This window comes from Argiope bruennichi, chromosome 10 (assembly GCF_947563725.1).
Source record: "Argiope bruennichi chromosome 10, qqArgBrue1.1, whole genome shotgun sequence".
Lineage (NCBI taxonomy): Eukaryota > Metazoa > Arthropoda > Arachnida > Araneae > Araneidae > Argiope > Argiope bruennichi.
Genome location: NC_079160.1, coordinates 60,946,415 through 60,972,616, shown reverse-complemented (window position 1 = coordinate 60,972,616; position 26,202 = coordinate 60,946,415). Strand labels below are relative to the sequence as shown.

At 30.7% G+C, this 26,202-nt stretch overlaps 1 protein-coding gene across 1 annotated transcript in view; it reads right to left on the bottom strand.

Moving 5' to 3' along the window:
* Positions 1 to 11,895: 11,895 nt before the first annotated feature.
* Positions 11,896 to 26,202, bottom strand: part of LOC129987894 (TD and POZ domain-containing protein 3-like) — a 29,943-nt gene continuing 15,636 nt past the window's right edge. Inside the window, exons 2-3 of the transcript XR_008785609.1 lie at positions 16,192 to 17,966; positions 11,896 to 12,765 (exon numbers count right to left, since the gene is read on the bottom strand). The gene's annotated coding sequence lies outside the window, so the exon portion shown is untranslated. The remainder of the gene's footprint in view (positions 12,766 to 16,191; positions 17,967 to 26,202) is intronic.

Sequence of the window (26,202 nt, the reverse complement as noted above, 5' to 3'; positions counted from 1 at the left end):
GCTCTTCGCTGGACTGATCCAAATATTCGCCGTTGACTTGACTCTTTCGAAAATTGTCTTCAGCTTAGACTGCCGGACCTTTTTTAGTTCTCGGAGCTGAGCAGAGAATGTTCTCGAAAAGCAGGCATATCTTGATTCCTATTGGCTCTATCGCCAAAATTCTGGACTATTCTAATATTATCTACTTTGTCGCCAAGCACTGATTCGGCATCCGATCAGCATCCAACAGAGTTGATCTTTAAACGGTCTTTCCAGTGATTCAACTAACTGTGTCGGAAAGATTGTAATTTAACATTACAGATGTAATGTAACATTACAGATTTGTTACAATATGCAGTTAGAAGGTGACACAAATTAAATTCTGTTCTGGAACATAATAGATTAGTAACGTGTATAAGTAAATTCTAACATAATAATCAATATTCTAAACTTTATTCCAGAAAGTTAGCTGTTCAGGGAATTGATTAAAATAATAATAAAAAAATAACAGAAAATTATATATTCAAAAAAATGGCAAGAGAAAAAGAAATAATATACTTCCAATAAATGTTTTAATTTACAATCTAATTGTTTGAGGTTGAGTGAGACCATTTTCTACATACACTAAAACTCGAGAATGGAATTTCTTTGGTAACTAATTTTGTTTAAAAAAAATTAAAGTTTCATAAATATTTTATAATATCAACTGTTTCAAATTTGGATATGTATATAAAATTTGGAATATTAGAGGATTCTTAATTCGAATTAGGAATAAATCAAGAAAAAAACATGGACTAACATGGCCTTGACTAATTCCGAATCTTTTGGTTATAGTCTTCACAACTTTTTTTTTTAACTTCGCTTTTGACCTACTATTACAAAATAAATATAATATCATTCAGTATTTTGTGCTAGTAGGATTAACATAAAATTATAAAACTGTTCCGAAAAATCTTTATTACCAATCCGAATCCTCTTGGCAAATTTTTTACAGAATTTAAATTTTGAAACAAAATTATCTCATTACTGGAAATCATTACTTTAAACAATGTATTCATTATCGCTACCGATGTATTTAAGGCACATCAATACCTTTCAAAAACTAGTTTGTCTCCGGTTCAAAACTTGACTTTTCGAACCCACCTAATCAATTGCATTTTTATTATAGAAAGTTCAACCATCGACGAGCCATTTTTTTTCCGGATGATTATTCATTTTTTAAGTCCTTGAAAAATATTTCAATTAATTCAGCAAATTTCTTTAATGTCTGACTTTCATAGCGCACATATTGACGAAATAAACCAGAAAATAATTTGCTTGTAGCTTCCTCGTCTTTAGTATACCGCTTGAAAACGAATTACCGAATCGTTTGGTGAAAGAAATAGAAAAAAATTACTTTTCTTTATACATTGACATAAATTAACTGTAACCTTTTGGTTTTCGGAGGATAACTTTATTTACATCGCACACTGTTTTCACTCATGTTCAAGATCATCATTTTTATATAACTAAATTATAACTTTCAGTATTTTTTTTTTTTTTTTAATTTTCGGATCTCATTCTTTAACAACGGAAGGAACCGTTCACACGTTAATTTGCTCTTCCGTTTCATTATTTTAAATTACAAATACAAATGAACAGCCCTTCAGTGCCAAACAAACATAGTGATCCTGTGTGACGAAAAATTCAATTAAGAATTTGACTTGTTCTGTTAACATTTTGCTGTTTGATTACTCTACAATTTCGAAAATTTATTTAGTTCAGCTGGCTTTGCTACATTCTTGGTGTGGTTTCTTCTGGATTTCTCCTGGATCAGGTAAGTTGTATTAGTTTGCTCTTATTTAGCATTTCTTAAAACCGAAATCATTTTAGTAGTAAAACTAAAATATACGGTACCGCTTTGACCCCAATATCGGTCAAATATTGAATCCATCATCTTGGAGTACTGAAATCAAGATTTTACGGTTTCAAGAAAACGAATTACCACATTTGACAAGTTATTAGAAAAAATTTAGTTTAGAGACAATACTGTGTATATTAGTTTTGCCATTATGAGTCTATCGGAAAGAGACAAATACATTGCTTTTAAAAAACAGAATTCTTGAAACTTATGCAACGAGCAATAAAATTGTGTACTTTGCTTCAGGGAATGAATCAAACTTTGAACTTGGCAATGATCTATTTCATGAATATCTATGGGTCATTTAGCCGATAAACAATTTAGTGATTATTTGCTTACTAATTGTTTAATAATAAATACAAATGAGTACATATTAGTTAATATTGATGATTTAATGATGATAATTTTGACACCTTTATTTATTTATTTATTATTATTATTTTTTTTCATCTTTAACTTAATAATTTTAACATCTTTTAATGTAAACAGATGCTTGTTTTCTTTTCGTGAGTTGACGCGTGCTCATAAAGTTGCAATGTCAAATTGGTTTTGGCGCTACATTTGGCTAGTTCTGGATCTTTCACGTTAGTTACTAAGTACCTACAAATAAATTATCATTCAGTGCCAAAATACATAGTGATCATATGCAATGACAATTTTAATTAAGAATTTGACTTTCAAAAAATAAGAAAGTAGTCTTGGTTCGCATCAAGGGAAAAATCGAGTAGCTTAGATTAGGCCGATAAGATTCTTTACTCATTCCTCAACTAGGGATGATGAATATTTTAAGAGCAGTTATTACGTAACCAATATCAAAAAGTCACAAATACAAGTCATCAATACTTTTCAAAGAGAGGTGTGATTCAAATCCTTGATACGATCTTATTGATGATATTTCGATTACAGGTTTTGGATCACGATAGGAAGTAATCGATACGATATCACTGAAATTAGCCGGAGCGGTGACTTCACTGGAAAGTAGCAATCGATACGATCTGTCCAATGGAAGCTCTCGAAAGAAATCTGTGATTGGATTGAAAAGTGAACGGGCCTGTTATTGGAATAATCGAATCGTATCGTATCATTGAATTGCATATCACTGAAATTTATCGGAGCGGTGACTTCACCGGAAAGTGCGAGGCTTCACTGGAAAGGGCCAAGTCACCGCTCCACTTTACGGGAGTGCCCGATATTCGTATTTGATGATGCACTATTCCATACAGATCATTTTTAATTGCTCGTGACATGATTGACTTTGATTACATTTATTCTGTTTACTGCTGGCGCCATCTATTGGTAGAATATAGGACTAAAGTAAACATTTTAAAGGCATGACATATATTTTTAACTCACCTTTTCCAAAAAATGGTTCACTCTAATAAATAAATTAAATAAATGGTTTTGAGAAAAAAAAATTCAAGAAGTAAGCTGAAACAGATAAATTAATTCAATCACACGTTACTTAAATTAGTAAATTAAGTATTTATTACAATTAATAAATTTTATATTTAATATTAAGTAATAATTTTTAATTAATAATATGAATGAAATAACAGATATTTGGAACACATATTTAAAAATAACAATAGCAATATTATTTGTTATTCAAAAAATCGTGGATTATGCATCTCTATCCTCAACCAAGTTTTAAATTACACTGTTGCCAAACCAGAGGCTTTTAAAGTTGGAGTAGAACATTTTAGAATAAATAAAACAAATTTCCAGCATCATCAAAAAATCCAAAGCCTCGAAAACTATAATAGTTTATTTATATTTCACAATCGCACTAATCACAGTAATGACGATCTCCAACTCAAAATAGACACATAAATACAAAATATAGATTTTGTTTTATCGTAAGATATTCATATCATCAACCCAGAAATGTAAGACTTCGTGCATTTCCAGGCTGCAACACCCGATGATAAAATATTTCGGGAAAATTAGATAAGAGCCTGTCATTAGAAATCTAGTTTCCCATATTAAATGGTCGATGGTAGCATTATTTCGTTACTAAACAAGGATAATAATACTAATTATTGAATAATATGCTGCTGACAGTAAAGAACAGTACATTCGGTACAAAGTTGTTGGATTTGAATTTGTATGGAAGTTCTCTATAAAAATCCATCATCGTTAATGTTAGGCGTTGATTTTCTTGACAGTTTTAAAACATTCGCTGCATATTCAAGCATCATAATTGAACCATTTATATATAAATGTTTCTCTTCTCTATTATCACTTTAAAAGTGAAAGAGGGTCGTTTAATTAGATAGATGTAAACTATAGACGAATCGCACGGCAGCATGCGTGTTAATTTGTTAGTTAACGCTAAAAAAAGGATCGTTTAGAATGTGCAGAAGCTAAAAATTCATCTTCAGGGTTTCGAATTGTGATTTAATATTTAATTCAGATCTTTATCATCATCGGGATTTCAGACAAAATTATTTCAATTTCTATGGATCGATCAGAAATGTATCAGTAATCAATAAGCATTAAGGTAGCCGACTACGTTCGAAGCAATATTTTTGAAAAATTGGATTTTTTAAAAACTATTTATGGTTTTTAGATGTATTGTCAATTATAAACACTATATATACAAAAAAATTATTTGGAAATATAATATATTTTGAGAAATAGGAAAATTTGTAGTAAATTTTAATGAAATTTAACCTAAACGGTTAACACTCTACACAAAATTGTAATGCAGCAATCCTATTTTTCTGTGTACACAAGTTATAGAATATAATGATGAATGAAATGAACCAAAATCTAAGAAACATTTTGAGATGCAAAGAAATTATGGGTAAAAACGTACGTATATATACATTTTTTCCATAAATTTACAACTTAATTTTTCTAAAAATACCTATAAATGAAAAAGTAGTTCACCAACAATAAAACTTTTGGTTCATTTCATTACCCACATTATTTAAAACACGCGCTGAAATTTTTATGTAAATACCTCTATTAGTTTTTGAGATATCATGTTAACGGTGGAGAATTTTTATGAAAATTAAAGTTTGAGAAAATTGAAGTTAAAGAAATATTTTAGCTAAAAAATTGTTTAAAATTCTCCTGGATGATAGGCCAGACCTTCCTTTTCCTAGAAAATACTATTTTGGAAAGAGGAAAGCCTGAACTACAAGAAATAATAGTAAAAGAAGAATTCGCCAATGTGGTCGCAAACCAGTGTTTTTAACGTAGTCGGATACCTTAAAGTGTAATTTTTCATAGTATTAAAACAAGTCAGTCTTCAGTTTATGCTAAAACCAAAAAGTTAGAATCGTTTTAGATGAATAGCTACGGCTGAAAAGTATAAAATTGGAATTTGATTTTCTTGTGTCCCTTGGAATTCGTCTATCTAAAACTCAATGGCCTTTGTATATGGCTATAAAGCTCACTGATGATCAGCGACTATTTATTGAATGATTACTGCCATTTGAATCCTCTTTATTTCCAAGATTGCTTACAGCTCTTAGAAAGAAAACTTATTTGATTTACTCTTGGTGTATCTAGAAACTTAAAATAAATACGGATAATATATCCAAAACTTCATCAACCATTCCTTTTGATTTGTTTGAATATGTTCACATCATGTTCGTACGTTCTTTTTTGTTGAATTATGGAATGCGGAGAAACTTTTCAGCTTCATTAATCAGATAATATCTGGATTGAATTTGTCGTTTATTTTTTGATAACTTGATTATTTCAAACAACAAAGAGAAATGTAAACCTCACATTTAGAATTGAATGGGATAGATTAAAGGTGGGTTTACACTCGGCCAGTAGGCAGCGCATGCGTAGAAAGGCTGAAAATGTTGTTCCGTCCATGGCTAGCATTTGTCCCAACGAGACACCATAATGCCGCTGTATTGTATTTTTTTCCCACTTACTGTGCGTTACATGTAGAATTTGGTGGATTTTTTTTAGCGTGAAAAAATTGATCACTTTTTGTAGATTAGTTCAGACATTATTTGCTCTTTGTTCTTTCTGATGCGAGGTTGTATTTCTTTTAGGCTAGATTAGGTCTATGAATTCCGTTCCATATCCCTTTATGTCCATATCTTCTATTTTGGTTTGGTTTAATTATATTAACGTCCCGTTTGAAGCAGCACTAGGGCTATTTTGGGACGGACCTCGTCATTTTGAACCACGGTCAGATGACGAGAACACATGAGCTGGCACCACCCTCTTCACACCAGTGGGAGGACGTTTGGTTATGACGGATTTAACGTGCAACAGACCCCCGTACACGACGGTTCTTCGGTGGAATCGGGTTTCGAACCTGCAACCCTCCGGTTCCGCAGCCGAGACCTTACCACCAGGCCACCGCGGCCCTTCTGTTTTGGAGATGGAGTATTCTGGCGGCTCCAGATCGATTATTCACCATTCCCTACGATGATGATCGATAAATTTTGAGTACATAAACTAAGATTTTATTATGCAACTACAATTTCTTCATGCGAAAAATTCGAGTAGCATTTTTTCTTCTAAGTGTATAAGTACTTTTATATATGTATATATTTTAATGTTAGAGCATTGATTGTTTTCTAAAATGCTTCCTTAATGGTAGACTTTGACAAATGAATTTTTTTTTCACTGATTGATTAGCTTTTATCGTTTACTATTTCAAATACTAAGCAGCGGTCCCCTCCATACCTTTTCGCATAACCGATGGGGTGGAACGTTTTACACGGCATTGGGGTATATTAGTTACGAAATATTAATCTTTGGCGTGAATTTAGTAGTTTTACTAGGTGTGTCGTGTCATCCTTGGCGATTTATTTGGCGAGTATTCCCTGGTATGCGGTTAATAGTATTCGAAAATCAACTTTGAGTTTTAGACGTGTTTTTCTCAGCAGATTGAAACAAAAATTTGACACAAAACTGCACTTGTAGTCACAAAATCCCATACAAAATTTGATATATTTATGTCATTGCATTTTTAATTATATTTATTTGTTTATAAAAGTGCAGACTGTCAAGCAATCAACCTGTAGTTGAATTTGGCTCAAAATTTGACAAGTGTCTACACTATAAATGTTAAATCTGTGTGCCAAATTTCATTTATCCAGCTCTCTTCTCTTTGTAGTAATCGTGTTAATGTATATCCGACATTCTTAGTCACAATTTGATAGAAATCTAGAAATTCGGAGTAAAGACCGTATGCCATTGAGGAAAACGTTAAAACTTTTTATTAATTTTTTTTAAAAAAAATCTTACTAAAAGTTGCTTTTAGGGGGTAGGGTGTTTTATCTGTCATCCATTTTAGAATCATCTATAAAAATGAAATTTTTAATGATTTTTTTAAAATTTTTATTTGCTACTTACCGTATGAAAATAATTTGTTTTTAAAATTGGTATTCAATTATATTTGCATTATTTTTGTACAGGTCTGATTTTAATTATTTATAACTATAAAATTATTTGAAAATAATTGCTATAGTTTTTATGATTACAGTGGAATCTCGCACAACTAGTATAATTCATTCCTAAATATTACAAGCAATGTGAAATGCTCGTTAATCAAAACAATTTTTTTCCCATCGGAATCCATGCAAATAGGACAACGTTTACCATTCCGAAAAAAACATTCATGTTAATTTATAATATTGTAATTTATTATTTATAATACAAGCTTTTTTTTTACAAAAGAATTATTTAAAGACATTTATCTTTGACTGTATTTCAAAAATTGGGAAAATGAGACACAGCATTGAAGTTAACTAAATTTGTAGTTAACTGAATTTGTGTGTACTCTCTTATTAGGGTGGTGCTTCTCAACGCACGATGTAATAATTTCCTACTCTCTCACCATCTCTCTTATTTCATTTCTCCATTTATTTTGGGGCCACGGTGACCTGGTGGTAAGATCTTGGCTTCACGCCCGGAGGGCTCCAGGTTCGAGACCCTATTCCACCGAAGAACCATCGTGTAAGCGGGTCCAGACCAAACGCCATCCCGCCGTATAGTGTGGTGTGGAGAAGGGAGTGCCAGCTCAAGTGCCGTCCCCATCACCTGATCGCGGTTCAAAATGACTAAGTCCGTCCCCAAATAGCATAGTGTTACTTTAAAACGGGAAGTTAATATAACTAAACCAAACTAATTTCATTAGAAAGTTGTTGATTTCTTGAATTTCTTTCTTTCACTCCTGACTTCCAATCCTCCTTTTCCAAATCTCCCCCCCCCCCCCCAATTTTTTCTATGACACAGGATGAGCATCGTAAGTTCTTTGGTAGTTCTGGCTACGCTCTATCACTATCTCATTAATGTCGTTGCATATACCTTTAGTCTCATAATCTAGCCCAGAGACACAATCTCGTCAATTTCCAAGTATCTCCACAGCCATTTGCTCAAACCTCTCGGAGTCTCGTTACACAAGGCTATCCGGCCAAAACTTCCATCTAGATATAATGGCACTTCAAACAAGCACTCAACACAGACTGATACAGGCCAATCCAATTCTCGTGATTTCTCGCCATTCGTTTTGCGAAACATTGTTCGTTAAGAGAGTCACTTTTTTTCCCATTTTGTTGTACTCGTTATGCGAGATGCTCGTTTGATTGACAGTATTCAACTATAAATACATTAATTTTTTTTGTTTGTTTATCCCTTAACTAAGGTACAGAAGTTGCATTGTTATTGCGATTGCAACTAAATTACCAAAAATTATAATTCAAATCTCAATCTTTTTAAAACTATAATCAAACATTTTTGAAGACTTTGTTTCTATAATCAAATCAAATGAATAATGTATTAATAGATGCACCTGTTCTTTAATTTAAAACACTTAATTAAGAAAATGCAGAAGATTCGAACCTCTAGTCTGAAACATCAAGGCATAATAAATGTTTGGTTGTTTGTTCGTCAAACTTTATATTCGCTGTATATTCATAATAATGGTAGATGTTGATGGATTTAATTTGTCTCATAATAATAATAATGCAAAAGAAGATAAATATAAAGCGCAACATTTATCAAAAAACTGGATTAAATTAATAAATTAAAAATATTATTCATAATTTTTATTTCGAATGCCCAGATAGTTTCCAAGTTTTCTAGCAGTTTCGCTGTTACTTTCTAAACAAGTAAGTGGGATCCCTTGAAGGCGAAATTTTATTTTCTTATTCTTTTTGTAAAAAATTACTTCATGGCGCTTGGGATTAATTTTATGGATTTTTCTATTTTCAGAATTCGGAATAATGTAGATTTGGCGCTGATCTTATGAGGCCTCTTCTGCTGAGGAATATGACTAAATATTCGTCTAAATTTTGCATTAGCGTTCGCAGTTTTTTTTTTTTTTCATAGAATGAATATTAGCATAAGATTCATATTCATCATTATTTTCCGTAACATGTTTTTAAATTTTTATTGCTGTTTTGTAGCACTTGGTTGTAAATTGTTTTGCGTCTTTTCATTTTCTCTAAGATTCCTATCGATAATTATTTTCGGTAGCATGTTTCTAAATTTTTGATATAGTCATTTTGTAGCACTTGATTGTAAATTGTTTTGCGTCTTTCTGCGGTTTTTCATTTTCTCTAAGATTCCTATTGATAATTATTTTCTGTAGCATGTTTCTAAATTTTTGATATAGTCATTTTGTAGCACTTGCTTGCAAATTGTTTTGCATCTTCCTGCTGCTTTTCGTTTTTCCTAAGACTTCATAAGATTCATATTAATAATTGTTTTCAGTAGAATGTTTCTAAATTTTTGATATGGTCATTTTGTAGCACTTGATTGTAAATTGTTTTGCATCTTTCTGAGCTGTTCATTTTCCCTTTGAAGAATCATGAACTGGACCATCGCAACTCGATCTTTGTTCAAAAAACCATTTTTTTTTTTTTTCATCTTTTACAACGCGTTGATTTTCGATTAAAATAAAACAATAGTTTCAAATCAGCGGGTGAAATTATAAAAAAAAAAATATAATTCAAAATAATCTAATCGCCACAAGTTAATCGAAAAAATGGAAGGTGTGTCAAAACAAACAAAAAAATTCTATGGAATATTGATTTTGATTGAAGACTTCGTAATTTTGTTCAGCAATATAATTTATAATTTTATTCATATAGTTCAGTTCCCATTTAAATATTCTCTTGCTATTATAAAGCAGAGATTATTATTTTAAAAAAATATCTGCTAATCATAGCAGCGATAAAATGCACATAAAATCTGTATCAAATATCTTTGCAATGTGCAAGTGAATAAAGAAAGCTACTAAAGCATTTAAAAATTATTTTTTTTTAAATAATACAGTACACTCCCGAGTATCCGGCCTAATATGACGGAAGGGTAGGCCAGAGTTCTATGAGCTCATTTATTTGCCCTCCAATACCAGAAGACAAATTTTTACACCCAAACTCGTTGTTATAATACGCATTTCTTTACTTCTTATTGAGTACTAAGTCCTCCATTTATTTCAAGCCAAGTAGAATGTGAACGCGGCGACGCGGCCCTGTGAATCATAGAAGCAGTTCCTGTTTTTGCTATTACACCAGAATCTAGTCGCTGTATAGCATGTAATTTCTTTTCCGTAGTCACAACAACATTTTTTTTTTTTTTTTTGGTTATCACCCATTTTGAAATCTTTACTGTGGTATACTTAAAAAACATTAAGCATACCCCAAAAATAATTTATAAATACTCTGCAGTTATAATCAGGAACAATTGAAGTCCGTTACACGCTGACGAAACAATGAACAAAGAGCAGAACGCTGCTTTTTTCCTGTCATAACAGACGCCAGCTTCCAATGCTTTGGCAATGTTGCCAAGGCAAGCCATGACTTCCGCATTTAATTACAACAGAAAAATAATAGGCCGGATTGTACGGAAGACGGATAATTGCGAACCGGATACTTGGGAGTGTACTGTACCTCGAAAAATAGATTCAAAATGTAAAAAATTGAGTGGATATAAAATTGATATCATTAAAACGCTTTTTAAAAAGGAAAAAAATCATAGTGGTATAAATTAATTTCTGTGATGATATGTTCCGAAATTATTGAGGAAATTTTTTTTTAAATTTCTATTTATTTTCAGTTTAAAATCTAAAATCTAAACAAAATTTTAAAATCCCTTTGTTTGGTGAGCATTTACTAAGCAAAAAGAAACTCGTATCAACAGCCTATCCAGTAGACGTTTGTGCGCTTTTGTCCTGCAATCGTCCATACCGTTATAATACATACCACAATTTCCAGATAGTATAACAGCCTGAAAATATTTAGAATCAAAGTAACAATGACTTTTAAAAATATTTATTCTGTTCATCAACTTAAATCAAATTTCACAATTAAAATTATATCTTCTTTTGCCCTTTACATATACAATTCTATTACATTGCAACCAGTGCGCATGTAAAAATTGCCGTTCAATAAAAATGTAATTAATTTTTTGATGAGAAATAAAGCAAAAAAAGATTATATCTTTACATTGCACATTAATAAACATCAAAATTCTTTTGTCACTGCAAGTTAGTTCTGCTATTATAATATTTGAGGCTTTAAAATAATTACACCAATTATAAAAAGCTATAGATACAATTTAAAAAAAAACAAAGTACACATACAATTTTTTAAAAGACTACAGTCATAATTTTTTTGAAAACTACAGACACAATGTTTTAAAAATTACAATTTTTAAAGAAAAACTACAGGTAAAATCTAAAAAAACACAGATACAATTTTAAAAAAAATACTAGATACAATTTTTAAAGAAAAATTACAGTACAATTTAAAAAAAAAACACAGATACATTTTTTTGAAAAATACTACAGATATAATTTTTAAAAAACAACTACAGATACATTTTTTTAAAAAAAATTCTAGATATAATTTTAAAAAAACTCCAGATACAATTTTTAGAAAACAACTACAGATACAATACTTTAAAAAAAAATCTAGATATAATTTTAAAAACTACAGATACAATTTTTAAAAAATACAAATATATTAAAAAAAAAAAAAACTACAGATACAGTTTAAAAACTACTGATAGAAATTTTTAAAAAGTACAGTTATAATTTAAAAAAAAAAAAACTATAGATAAAATTTTTTCATCTCCTTACAGATCTTATAGTTGAATTCCGCAAAACTTCATTCTTTTATCTTCAAAAGCTCTCGTTTCGAAAACTGGAAACATCTCAAAACCAGAATGCAATTTCCATTACAGTTTAAAAAAAGCTACTTTAAATATCAATAACTCTTTCATGAACGGCTAGCTAAGCCAGCATTAAGCACTTTGGATTAAAATTTCTGTAAATTATCACTTGCTTTTGTCGGTTATTTTTTTTATTATTATTCTCATGGGTAAATTAAGGCCGAGCCAATCCTTTTCAGTGGATTCGCAGAAATTTTAGATATTTCAATCATGATGAAACACTTTAGTGCAATTTGGAGTAGCCAATGTTTCATTAGCCAAACGTACATCATTCTGATTCATCACTTTTTACAAACTGTCAAAATTTCAAAACCTAAATAAATTCTGCATTAATAATTAAAAAAGAAAGGCAGCTCAATATCAGTAAGAGTTGCTTTTAACTTCCCGTAAGTCAGCATCGAAGCAGATGAAATTATTATCACCTGCTTTTGTTAGTTTTGTTTCTCCATTATCGATAGCGAATCTTCCTATCGATAGAAGAAATTTCAGATATAGGACAGCATTTTCGTACCATTGGAATATAAATCGTTTCTTAAAGTAACAATATTTTTTATCTATATCAGATGCATCGATATAGCAAAAAAGTTGAAGTTAACAAAATAATGATGCTTTTTTGAAACGCACACATAAAAGTAGCAACTCAATCCAAATTCAAAAGCAATTTTTCTTTTCACATTATCATTTGAAAATGTATATGATTCTTTATATTGTAGAAAAGTATCAGGAGCCTGAAAGAAAAAAAAAATAAGTAAAGATTTCAGAAATTATGTTATACTATTCATATTTGAATATTCAATTACTTGCATTTGAATTTGTTTTTCTAAATCTGTATTTCTCATTTATTACTTATATTGCGTAATACATTTTCTCACGTTATGTTTTACTAATTAGCAAGACACTGAATTTGTGTATGGGTAGTATTAAATTATTTAACGGTTATTAATATGAATACATTTGAATACACAGCAGATAAAAGCCCTAAATTAAATTAAGAAATTAAATTACAGTAATTTCAGCATGTAACCTTTGCAAAGGAGTTTTTTTTTTCGAGGGTAAGGCTCTCTTTTTCTCAAATTCCAAAAGCTAGATATTTTCTACGATTCTTTTCTAACCTCTATTTAAATACTTTTTACCTTCCCGTTTTTTGGAAACGGTCCGTCTGATTGTCTATGACAAAGATAACTCAAAAACGCTTTGAGCTGGATGGTTGGGATTTAATCTATGGTCTTTTCACCAATTTTGCAGTTTTCTATCAGATGTTATATAAAATTTGTTCAGAGAAAGTCCATCTGTTCGAATATATGATAACTACAAAGCGAAGAGAGCTAGATAGATAAAATTCTGTGCGTAGATTTAACATCTATGGCGTAGACACCTGTCCAATTTCGAACCAAATCAAACAAGGTGTTAACTAATAAAATTATTAACAATTAAACAAGGCTATACTAATAAAATTCGGTTCATTTATTTAACGTCTATAGCGTAGACACGAGTCCAAGTTTGACCGTCTGTCGACCTGTATTTTCAGAAACATGTAAACGCGATCATTCAAAAACGCACTGAGTTAAATATATCTGATTTAGTACCGTATTTTGTGACTACAAGTACAACTTTGTATCGCTCTTTCAATCGATTGAGAAAAACATGTCTAAAGCACAAATTCATTTTTTGGAATACTATTGACCGCATTCCAGGGAATAATTGCCAAAAAACTCGCCAAGGATGAGACGATATATTCAGGGGTGTTTGTGGGACCCCAAAAAATCCCTTGAAACTTTTACGGACTTACTATCGACATTTTGGAGTTTCGAGAAGGGGGGGGGGAGAAATGAAAAATTACAATTATGAAGTATTGAATGACCTAATTATAAAAGTTCAATCAATTACTTTTTTTGCAAAATTAATAACCATTAATTTTGCAAAATTAAGACCTTTGAACCCAGGTCACGTGATCGCACATCTGGTCGAACGAAGTCTCTCCCTTTTTTTTCTGCCGTGCCTACTTGCCGAAAAGAATCCAGAAGAGAATGTCCGAGAACCGGGGGAATGAGTCATAACTCGCAATAAGGAAAGTACAAAAAAGAAGTTCTTCCCCCCTTTTCACGCATTATCACTGCCTTTGGAGAAAGAAAGGAAAAGTTTTCACCACGCACACTGACCTTGCGTTTTCTGCTTTCAAAGCAAACAAAATTACCCAGATCAAAATAAATAATTCATTATTATTCCTACTTCCTTTTGAACGACGATCCCCGGAATTTCCGGGTATCGAAGTTCAAAATCCCCGGAATTCCGGGGTTTCCCCGGAGCACAAACACCCCTGTATATTAATAGTAGAAATACTAAATTCACGCCAAAAGTTAATATTTCATAACTATTATACGCTAGTACCATTCAAGGCATTCATTCTCTGGCAAGACAAGTTTATTAAGAGAGTATGGGAGTATAATTTGGGAATATCATTACCGCTGGTTTTACTTTCTGCTTTTTTCTTACAGGCTCACAAATAAGTAAAGGAAGTTTCTTCATTAGTTTTCAACTATGGACGAAAATAACGTGAACAATGAAAACGTTTTGAATTTCATTGCAACAATGGAGCTCATTGTTGAAAAATTATACAAAAAAAATTGTTAACATTCAGAAAAAATTTGCACTATATCTAAATAAAATTTCTGTTTTAGACATGTTTTTTCTAACTAATTGGAACCAAAATGGTACACAGAACCACAGTTACAGTCACAAAATGCCACACAAAATTTGATATATTTAAGTCATTGCGTTTTTGAATCATGTTATTTGTTTCTGAAAGTAGAGACTGACAGACAGTCAACCTGCAGTTGGATTTGGCTCAAAATGTGACAAGAGTTTCAACTATAAATGTTAAATCTGTGTACCGAATTTTTTTTCTATCTAGCCTAGTTCTGTTCGTTTTGCAGTTATTGTGTTTATTTATATCGGAATTGCCGGACATTTACTGGACAGATTTTGATCAAAATGCGATAGAAATTATTTTAGACTTTATACCAAGTTTCAACCATCTAGCTCAAAGCGTTTTTTCAGTTATCTGAGTCACAGACAGACGGACATTTTCCAAAAATGTGTTTTTCGTATTAAGGGAGGTATAAAACGTGGAGATTCGTCAAAATTTCGAGTTGAATTTGTTGGAAAAAATTCTATACTACGTATACAAGAAAATAAAAATGACAAACTTTGTCAAAAAGTATGCAAAAAAATATTTTTAAACCTGCGGAAACGGCCACTGCGAAATTTTCTCGCATATCTTTAGTAAATGCACTTAACACCCTGTTAGTCGCGTGTTCTTTTTTCAAAACAAATATGGTCGCAATATATCCGTCGAATACACAAGTCCTTATTGTATAAACCTAGTAAATAATATAGCTTAGTAACAGAATAATATAGATACACAAACACAATTTAAAGCGAACATAAACAAACACACAACAAGAGCGACACAAGAGCAGAAAAGACCGAAACTTTTTCCTCAGTGATTTTATACTATGAGATTCTGATAGGGATTTCTTTGACGCATGTCGATTTAGGTAAGTCATATCACCGATTCTCCAACCCGCCCGAAGGCACATGGATAATAAGTACTGAATGATCGAACCGCCGCAACAGCAACACTGGCGGGAACTGTGGTTGAGTCCTAAGGGCCATCACCGGCCACGGTTCAACCCTTCTTTAAGGAAGAAAGTTCCGTTCGCGATGGGAGGAGCCAGATCCCCACTTTTTCGTGTAGCCTCCAGGGTGGCGAGATCCAACCACCAAGCCGGAAGCATCTCATCCTCATTTTGAGGTGCCCCCCGGGGGGGATGTATATTTAGGTAAGAGAATTTTAAGAATTTTTAAAAATGTTGCAAGCATTAAAAAATTTCATCCCTTCACTTGGAGCATGAGAATCCGCTGATTTCAGCAGTTTTACAGAGCTCTTGCAGCATTAATTAAATAAAAAAGGTGGAAATGGATTTGGAAATAACAGAACATTTTAGAATGAAGTTAATATGGGTTAAATTAAGATAAAAATTAAAAAAATAATTACGTTTATTAGATTTTAAAATATCATTACATATATATGTTTAATTATATCCATACTTTATTAATGAATGGCAAAGTGCAAACACACTTGTAAAACTTACCCAATCATCAAAACTTCTTTACATTTTTATATAAGCGACTCAAAATTTCGACAGACAGCTGCGGATTCTTCTGAACAAACTCTTTCCATTCAGTCGAATTCATAACATCCTTGTCGTTTTTTTCCACAAAATTAAAGGCAGAATTCTTTAGGTCTTCATCACTCAGGATATCAGCTAAAATTAAGGTTTCGCAAACGTTAGTTAAGTTGAGATGCACCTTCAGAAAAGAGGAACACTTTTGTTTCAAACCGACAAGAGCATATTTCTCAGCAGCGAAATAAAGATTAGAAGCATTTTCCCAGAGGATGTCACTGTCCAAGTTATCACTATATATATATATAGCAGCATCCGGCGTATAGTGTCTGGCTTGAAATCCTCGATTTTGATCGTATTGGAAAATTTCTCTTTCATGTCAGCGTCAAACATAACCTTGAACACAGATGATCTGGCAGCCAATATGGCTTTATGGGCAGGAATTACTTCATTATGAACTCGGAAGTTAATGTCAGCGAGATATTTGTCTTCAAATAAATGCTTCAAGTCATTTGTCAAGGAATTTGAGCTTGAATTTTCGTCTTTTTTTAGATCAAGTGTTTCAGTTGCATTAATGACAGCTTCGAGATCAGATGCAGCATCGCTGCCGTAAGATGTATGTTCTATTTCATTCAGTACAATAGAATCCTGAAGGTTTAACTTTGAAACAACCAAAACACATCTTAGAGACAATACATCATTAGGAAGAAGTAAATCTTTATTTGAAGATAACTGCTTCTTCTCGAGAATCAGAGGAAAAGGCTGTTCTTTTTCTCCTTTGCATAACCTTAAATCATCTTTAGAATGATACACAACTTCGCCATTTACATTTAAAACGGAAATTCCGAGCATTATCATATATGCTAATGGTTCTTCATTAGTTCCTTTAATTTTTATTCGAATTTCTTCATCATAAGTAGGCATACCTGTTAAGTAAATTGTTATTGTAAATAATAATTTCGAATCTGACGGTAGTTTCAAGCTCACAGATTTCATGTCATTGACTTGCAAACTGCTAAAGTTTTCGATGGTCCAAATGAAAGACTTCCGTTCAGCACTAATTCGAGTACGAGCCAAGCCGAAACCAGATTTCAGACATTGTTCTTCATGATGCCACATCTTACATTGTACTGTTAAAGTGTCCCCTGGCAGAATTTCTCTTTTGCAGAATATTTCACGAGGTGTCGTCAAGAGATGAGGTCCGGCACTGTCTACTGTATCTGCAAATTTGAATCCATTTACCATCACAGATTTCTCAATCGAGTCACCATTAGATAGGATAGAGATTTCATAATCCAAAGTAATTGAGGGTGCTCTCCACTCATAAATGTTAACAAGGCAGAAAATAAAAGCGTCTTTGTTTTCTAAAGAAAATCCGGTGGGATGTAATTCTAGACACCAGCAACTTTCATCCAAATTTTCTGCTATGAAAACAGGACTACGAATGACATTCTGTTTTGACAATTTAGGAAATAAACTGAAGTTTTCAATTTTCCAAATAAACGTGAAGCCTGCTCTTTGCGTATCAACAACATCAGACATGATTTCTAAGTGCAAAAACCTTTTCAAAAATTCAATTCAACTGAATTAACATCTAAAGAGAGCTTTTCCCACGATAATATAGCTTTAGTAGGAAACTCTGAAATTCTTATATTTCTGCAACTATCTCAGTTTTCATGGCTCTTTCTATTGATGTAGATGAAAATACGAATGATACGATATGAAGATAGTAAGCCTTATATCTGAAAAAAAAATAATAAAATCAATATTCAATAAAAATATTCCGAAACTGATTTATCTATATTACATAATTTTCGTCACATTCTATCCTTGACCAATTAATGCAAGAAACTTTGATTAAAAATTTAAATATTTTTTATTTTATAATCTTAATATTAGTGTTTTCTAGAAATCTTCCTGACAAAACCATTGCAACCTGAAACAAATAAAAACATTCTACCCATATTTTTATCAAAAGCTTTAACAGTATGGAATGCTCCGAGTTCAACGTGGTCATGTAAAGAAGAAAATTACATATTCATTTTTGATTCAACATATCTACCTTCTGGTAGATTTCACGTAAATTTTTTGAAATAGATCTGCAATACTGTTGTATGTGCTATATGTATCTATATGTTGTATGTTGTATGTGCTACAGTATGAATCTATATCTAATTTGAATCCAAATTTCATGCTTCAGACTTGTTGACCTATCGTATTTATAAGCAGACATTCCATCTTAAAACCTTGAAGCAAGTATAATTAAATAAAAATATGTAAGAAAAATTTTCCTTCATAGCTTCAGTTTAAAACATAGAATTTCATTGAGATCTCAAGGTTAACTTTATTGTCGATTGTAAAGCTGAACTTAGTATACTAAAATGCAAAAAGATATTTAAATATAGTGTCTTCGGAAATAATAATACTTTACTACATTATAAATATATAACAAATAATTTGTTATCGAAATTTATTAAAATTATAAAAATAAATGTATGGAAATAAAATTGGCGTTACCGAAATGCTTATTTGCTTTTTACTATATTAAAGGGATGTGGATTTGGTTATGCTAAATCCAGAAAGTGGGTTTTGCGCTATAAGATGCATTTGCGCGGAATCTTCACAATTTTAACTAATTTTCTATATAAAAATCTAATTACAATTTTGACAAAGTTTTATTTTCTTAGTAAACGCTTAATACCCAATAATAAGAACGTATCATGTTAGTCACTAAAGATCCAAGCATTTACCTTGTCGAACGTTTTCGACGATTTTTTTTCCATCAAGAACGTTGCAATTTACAAATAGCATGTTAAAACCTCACATGATTAACGACATACAGAAAGCCTCAGAGTTTACAATATTATTTGCAGAACTTCAATAAATTTTAGAAACAAAAAATAATTTGACAAATTACAGTGCTTAATCAACCAAACCGTAACATCAATACAAATCACAGTACCGAATCAGCTAAACTGTTATACTAATTCAAATTTTACAAATAAAATCTGAAGTTGTTATAAATGAGATTGAATATAGGCATGAACAAATAAATAATAGAGAATTTTCGGACTGTGTGAATAACTATATTTAATCGCTTCTAATAATAAAGATAAGTGTGTGTGCATGTTAGCGCTTCATAGGCCAGACCACGTTTGACCTAGAACTACCAAACTTGGTACTTTGGTGAGTAGAAATTGCATCTAGGAGCAATTTTTAAGAAACAGGGGATTCAATACCCTGAGAATTTCGGAAGATCATCGAATATACTGACTTTCTAAATTTTAGTGAAAAATGATCCTTGAATCTTGGATTTATTAATCTGAAAATTTAAAAACAATTGAACAAGTATTTAGTGAGATATGGAATTATTTTATGTAACTCGTTAACAGGTTCCGCCCACTTCCAGTGTTTACATCAAATGCATTTCATGTGCAAGTAGCCAAGCCGCTTAATTTGTTCCATGAAATAAAAAGCAGGCCAGTTATTTGATACTGTAACGATTAAATCTTTTTTTACTTAGTTTTATTTTTTCCGCTTTTTTTCTTCGATTGAATTTCTCACTGGTTATTGCAAACATCTTCAAAATTACTTATTTCATTTGAATTTCAATGAAATCATCTAGAATTTTTGCTGTGTATTAATATATATATGAAAAACAGAATTGCAGAGCATTTAGTAAATATTTTGACGGGAAAAAAATTGTATCGGGCAAAAAAAGAATGAAAAATGAAAGACTTACAAATGCCACATTATTTCTCTGAGAAAAAAAACCTAGCTTGATATGAGCTGTTTTTATTACAATTTTTTGTGTTGAAAACTTTAAAGCTGTTTATCTCTGTTTTTTACCAAAAATTCCGTTTGCTACAAAATGTTAAAAGTCAATCACATTTTATTGTAATTGCATGATTTTTTTTCCCATTCACTCTTAAATTCATGTTTAATAGAATTGGGATGGATTTGTGAAAATTTTAATCCGGATTTTTTTCTAAAAATGTTCGAAGTGAAAAAATCTCAAATTTTCCATAAAAATTCATAACATTTTGATCAACTGTTTTTTTTCATAAATTAATGTAGATATAAAAAAATCGGATCGCTAATTCTGTTAAATACAGTATAAGATCCCTTTAAAAAATATGGGAGGAAATATTGAAAATTGTACAAGAAGAAGCACTTTTAAGCGATTGGAATATATTTTCAAATTTAAATGCTTTTTCTTTTGTTATTTAAGTATTTTGTTATTTAATTAGACCTTTTCCAAGCTATAGCTACTCGAAAATACAAATTTGACTAGGTTTCTCAAAACAAAACAATAAATAGTAGTATGTTAGAAAGATATTAAAACTATTCGCTTCATCAGTGTAAGGAAAAAAGTAGCTCGGTCCCTTTAAAAGACTAATGTTTAGTAGGGGAAGAGAGGGAAAAATATACTGGATTATCATCTGATCTTTATAGAAAATGGATTCGTTAATGCCACTGAGGAGGTCTCAAGGTTTCTCACGATATTATTACGAAAGTCGTCCAGTGTGTTGTGGCGGTTTGTTATGAGCGAGGATAGAACCTGGGACCTTGTGATTCGCAACCCAGTAGCATGACCACAATACAAAAGCAATTGCTCGTGTAGCGTAGCTGTTAACTGGCTTATAAGCTTTCATCATAGTGTGTAGTAAGAGGGGGGTATGGGAGAAATCAAACAAACCCGGAAACGATTGATGGAGCTTAATTCCACAAGAATAAGGAAAAACACAAACGAGACGAAGAAAGGCATTTGTAGAAACTCGCAATACAAACAGAAGGAACTCAGCACTCACATTGCAACTGGAGAGTTCACTCCATATTTTCTAGAAGGATCTCTGCTCTTAATAGAGATATCACCGTGACACTTGTATTTTCGTGAGACAATTTTTGTCTCCAAGGTGGCGGGTCATTGATCTGGCATTTATTAAAAACTAGTTAGCGACTACAAAACTCATCGGGGATATTAATTATATTTAATATCTGTTAAATCGTTTGGATATAACTTCATGTCCATGTGATAGTGAGACTCTACAGCCGACTTCTTTTAACTGCCTCGCATATCTGTTGCTCATTGTATACCTGGACCTTTGTAAAGGAGACTAACCCCTTGACATCGAAACGCTATTAAAACTTCTATATTTTGAGACATTTTAATTTCACTTTTTTTATTCATTTTGTAAACTAAGCGCAAAAGTAGGCTTAAGAGTTATCAGGTAACTAATCGTGCTAAGACTTAAGATTAATGTACGGTTTCTCTCCAAATTGATCAATCATACAAAAACTCTCTAAATGTTAACAAATGGCTCATAAAATTGCAATAAAAAAATTGTCACGATTACATTTGGCGAGTAATCGCTCCAAAATGTTTCAATTTTGGTTCCCGTATATTAATCTTAAGTCTAGCCGTAATCGTTTGACTTGCCCACGGAATTTGATACTCGTATCTTTTAAAACAATTGCCTTATAAAAATGCTTTTTGTAATATCTTAAGACTACAAAAATTACCTTTTTTAATTATATAAATTTCCTTTTCGTACAATTTTTCATTTAACATTGATAATATTTTTAATTCAATTTGATACAAAGTCTGAAACAATGTTTTTAAAATCTAAGTTGGAACTACTTTAATTGAATTCATGTGTTTTAGTTGTATCAAATTACAAAGCGAAATGTTATTTTTAAAGAAATGTATCCCATATTAATAATTAACAACTTAAAAACTCAATAACCTGGGTGAGCAAACTGGTCGCCAAAAAGCGGCTAGTTTAATCTAAAATAATTTAAATCTGTTTCTCGTTTTTAGAATATAATGCTTATGCTTATTTTTAGGACATATGCTTATGTTCGTATAAGTACAAGTATTTTAATACTAAGGCACAGCATATCTTTTGAATTGAAATTTGTTGGAGAGAAAGTGGAAACTGTTTTTCTGTTCGAGTTTCATTTTCGGGACTGAATTGTATTGTAAATAAAATCTTAAAATTTAATTGAAATTTTTTTGTGAATTAAGTAAGGAAGATACATTTAAAATTCGATTTATGAAATATATCTCTCATGTTCTAATATATTTACAGCAAAAAGTTTTCTCAATAGATAATTTGAAAATTAAGTAACAATCCCTCTTTGTTGTACTTTCTCTCTTTTATACTAGCCAACTTTGCAGGCCATGTGGTTCGCCACGAATATTAGTTCCGCTTCAGTTCAATGAAACCTCTAATACGTAATCTGACGTTCACAGTTCTAAAATTTAATATTTTTACCTATCGATCTCTGATTAATATTAAAGCCGATTTATTTGAATAGTTTCATACAATGTCCTTTTTAACGTGTAGTGGACATTCCTACCGGAGTCGAATCCCATGACATCATAGAGCTATTAAGAAATTTTGTCTTTTGTGATAACGTAATTTCACTTTTTGCTTTTTCATGTAAATAATGAGCATAATCGATAGAATCTTTCTTTCTAAATCTTTAGCAATGGAAGAAAACTGCGAAGCTAAATATTTAATGGAAACAATGAAAACGGTTCGAATTTCATTGCAACAATGAAATGCATTGTTAAACGTTGTCAAAATTGGGAAAAACAAATTTACGAGTTAAATTGATATAATTAAAAATACAACTTTTTAAAATTAAAATTAAACAGTAATAAATTTACTGAATTTTGGCAGTTTAATGAAAATACTTTTATTTGCATAGTTTTCAACAAGACATTTTAATTATTTCAATAAAATTCAATTCATTTTCATAGTTTTATAAAATATTTAGCCACGGGATTTTCTTCTATTGTTGAAACCTAAAAGGAAAAAAAGATATTGATTATTATCGAATCAAGTTTCTTGGCGAATTAGAAAGTGACATTATGTTATACAAAACACAATTACGGTTTTAAACAGATTGGCCCTATAATTTAAATTTGTATTGCTTATAATGTCATGACATAAGACTTCATTCTCAAATGTACATATTCGTATTTACAATAAATAAACGTACAATAAACAAAAAAAAATGTAAAACTATTCAAATAACGTGGCTTTAATATTTGTTACAATTTAGCATTTAAAAATTCTTTATTTAGTGTTTTAAAATTCAGTGAATATCAAATTATGCCTGAAAGATTTAATTTAAATGACACAAAACCGGCGAACCAGCTGACCGTTGAAAATGGCTACTTAAAGTTCATTTAATTATAAACTGCCATATCATGGGAATCGTTTAAATATGAAATAAGTAAAATATATTTTGTAAAGTTGTTTAATAACAATATAAAAAGAAATATCTTACTTACATTTGCTGGAATTAACGTAAATCTTAATGAAGTTATTTAAACTTTGAGTTTTGTTAGTAAATAAAATGTTGGGTTCTTGCTGTGGATTCGATGAAGTCAAACAAGTTTATGCCTCTGAAAACTTGCGGATTTAAAAGTTTGGTCTAATGGTTTTCTAACAGATAAATAATTTTGCTTTAAAATTGAAGGAAGGATATTGCAAATTATAATAAATCCGAAATGATAAAAGGAATTATAAAAGTTAGATATTAAAATATAATTATCTAATTGAATATTTTTGTTAATTTCTCATATACGAAGTATGGTTATCATAAAAACATTTGAACTCGAGATTTTGACGAATTCGGAAAACACATTTTTGGAAAATGCCCATCTGTGACAAAGGTAATTCAAAAACGCTTTGAGCTAGACGAATGAAATTTGGAATACGGCAGTTTCAACAAATTTGCAGATTTATTTCAAATCTTGAGCAAAATCCGTTCAGATTAATCTGTCTGTCTAGCTGTTCGGATATAACTTAGCACGATAACTACAAAACGAAGTGAGCTAAATAGATAAAATTTGGTACACAGATTAAACGGTAGTGGGACAAATGCGTACAACCATTTGCGTACGGATCATAAAAGGCCAATAAATCATGCGTAGCTCTTTGAAAAAAAGGGGGTAGGGAGTGATTAGTCTAGTTTTGCTAAAACACATGTTTTCTGTTGGCAAAAGTATTTGGCGAGAAAACTAAATTTTGATACTTAAACACAAGGAAAAAACTTTTGTTTCTAAGTGTATATACTGGCTCTGTACACACCAGGTCGTCTGCCTATCAAATTTGGCAAATATATACTTTGGATGGTAGGAAAGTGATTTTTTGAATTTTTAATTAGAATTTTAATTAATCAAAAATTAAGAGAAATATTGACTTTTTTCCGTGATAACGTTCTAAAAATTTACAGTAAAAAATAGTTTTTACTTGCAAATCATATCAATTCTCTGCATTATTCATTCACAGTCAAAGTATGTTAAATATAGTTCTCAAATGAAAATCAATAAAGTTTAAAAGAAAATCTGAAACAGAAACACCTGAACTTAACCATTACCATCACAAGCGATTCCAATTGTTTTATGACAAGTGGATTATTTAAATGTGCATTTCAGCTAATTAATAACACACAAGTCAATAAGAGAATAACAGTTGATAAATTTGCTACTATTTGAAATTAAATCTGTTCAAAGCTTTTGATAAATCTGGTAATCAAATAAATAATTCATATACACATGAAATAAATAACTTAAGAAGCCTGATATAGTTATAAAAATACATTTTATCTTATATTTAAAAATCTAGTATTCTCGTTTATATGAAAACTTTATCTTTTCATACGTAAATATAAACGGAAGATCTTGACTATAAAACATACATGCTATCTAAGATCTATATTCTTTTTACAGAATAAAAATACGCAAGGACTGATAAACCAATAAAATAATGTTTTTTTAAAAATTGTAAGATAATTTACATTAGAGATAACATTATTCTTTTGTATTAATATTTTTAAATGCACTGAATTGCATATTTCTTTCTCCCAAATACACGTGTGTTAAATTTAGTATCTCTACATCCAATGATCGATATTTTAAATATATTGATAGACGCATATATATACATTCACTTTTATTCTTGGAAGAAAATCTTATTTTGTTAGATTCTAGATTAAAGTCTGAATATTCCACACTTTAATTTTTGAATAATTTTAAACGAAAAATTTGAAAATACCTGTGAAATTTAAAGTATATGCTTCCGTGTTTAAAGTCAATTTTTTTCCATTCCCTCCCCTCCCCCCTCCTTTGTGTGTGTGTATGTGTGTGCGTGCGCGCGCGCGTATGTTATCAGGTATTTTGTTATTTAAATTCCTAAATCGATCCTTATTTTATTTTATGAATTAAAAATAAAATTCGGGATATTTTAATGGAATATTACAACTGAAAATGGAATAATAACACGTAAGAAAGCATTTTTTAAACTTTTCCCGAATTTACTATTTATTTGATTTTTATAATATCGCAATGTATTCGATATTATTTTAAAATATTCTTAGTGTGATTTCTTTTATCTTTTGTGACATTGTTACAAATTTAGATAATTTTGAAAAGCTGTATTCTCTTATTTTTCCATTGATGATGTAAATTTTGAAAGTAGAATGCAAAAGAAGCTTATAAAGAATACTTATGATAAATATTAATCGCAAAATGCATATGCAGGTAAGTTAACATAATATTCTAATTGGATGAAGAAGTATTTAAATACGACGAGTCTGATTAAATGACAAATCTTAACAAAGAATGATTAGTTAAAAAAAAAAAAGCAACAAAGAAAACTACCCTCAGCTCTCGATAATTTTTAGTAGTTGTAGAAAGGTATTTAGTTTTATACTTTCATTTATTACAGACGGCCCTGCAGTCAATTTATTCAAATCATAATCAAGTATTTATTAGATTAATTTTGGAATTTTATTCTAGTAATATTCCTAATTACCATTTACAAGTTATTCGTTATGCTGTTTTATAATTCTAAAAAATTTGGAGCTTTGCAGTTTAAAAAAATATATTTCCTCCTTTTACAATATTGTTTAGAGTGTTATAGAAAGTTGTCTTTTGTTTTCGATATTTTGCTTAAAATT